The following is a 1,535-nucleotide window of genomic DNA, read 5'->3' as shown; positions in this document are numbered from 1 at the left end:
ATAAATACAATTTTGTGATTTTATTTTACTTTATTATTTATTTATTCATTTGGAGAATGAGAGAGAAGTGTAGAGAGAGAGGTAGAAAGAATCCCAAGCAGGCTCTGCACTGTGAGCACAGAACCCAATGCATGGCTCTAATTCATGTAATATGAGACCATGACCTGAGCTGAAACCAAGGGTCAGATGCTTAACCAACTAACCCACCCAGCAGTCCCTGTGATTTGATTTTTAATTTTTGAATTAATAAATAAGAAACAGAACTAGATTGATGTGTGGGTGCCTAGTTGTCTCAGTTGGATGAGTGTCTGACCCTTTGAAGCTCTGGTCGCAATTTCACGGGTTCTCAGGATGGTAACTACTTCAATACTGTTTATGTGGAGCTAGCCTTAGATTCTTTCCTCTCTCTCTGCCTCACTTTCTCTCTCTAAAAATAAATCAGTAACATTTAAATAAATATATGGAAAAGAAATCCATTCATGTGTAAAATGAAACTCCTCAGTTCTTATGATTTTGGTACTTGTAAATTTCTGAATGACTCTGGAGATGTACTGAAATTTTTGTATTATTATCTCATTGGCTCCATAAGTGTTTGGTTTTTATTTATATGTTGTTTGTTTGTTTGTTTGTTTGTTTTGACACAACATGGTTTCAACACAGTTTCTCAAAAAAACGTTTTTAGGTGACTAAGAAGTTCGAGAAAGACCAACAACTTGTTTCCATTGAGTACCTGGACTCTCTAGAAAATGGTTTTGGATGCATTTAAATTCAGTGATCGATGACTGATATAGTGATAGCTAGTTAGATAGATCTGATTCCCCAGAAAATAATTCTTAAAGGAGGAAGCTCAATGAGGGACTAAAAAAAAACAGAAGGGTACTAAAGGGACCAGTCATTTGAGCACCCTACTCTCGGTTTCTGCTCAGGTTGACAATCCAACAGTTTATGAGTTTCAGCCCTCCATTGTGCTCTACAGTGACAACAAAGAGCCTACTTGGGATTATATTTCTTCCCCCCTCTCTCTCTCTGTGCCCCTCCTCCACTCTCTCTCTCTCCTTCAAAATAAATAAGTGAACTTTAAAAATGAATGAATGAATAAATAAATAAATAAGGTGAAAACAATGTATGTTTCTAATTTTCTCTTTTTACTTTCCTTCTTCTCATGACCAAGTAGCATTAAAAAACCTACTGACTGATACCTGTCATGCAATATGATGATGTGAAATCTAAAAAGGCACAGATACTTTACAAAACAAACATAAAACACTGAAGTATTGCATATAATTGGGATTTTTAAGCATCATAGTTAATTTTGAGAGATAGTTACTATGGCATAATGAGGAAGAATGACGGTGTCAATCACAGTGGATTTTATGAACACAACATCTTTACAGCGTGAATATGGATCTGCTTGGTCTTGGCACCGTAGACAAGTGGATTGAGAAATGGGGGAACCAGCAAGTAGAGGCTAGAAAAGAGGATATGGATATAAGGAGGAATATGAGCACCAAACCTATGTGTGAAGATGGAGAAGA

Source organism: Suricata suricatta, chromosome 11 (genome assembly GCF_006229205.1).
Source record: "Suricata suricatta isolate VVHF042 chromosome 11, meerkat_22Aug2017_6uvM2_HiC, whole genome shotgun sequence".
In the NCBI taxonomy this organism is placed as follows: Eukaryota; Metazoa; Chordata; class Mammalia; order Carnivora; family Herpestidae; genus Suricata; species Suricata suricatta.
This window is presented reverse-complemented; position numbering follows the sequence as displayed.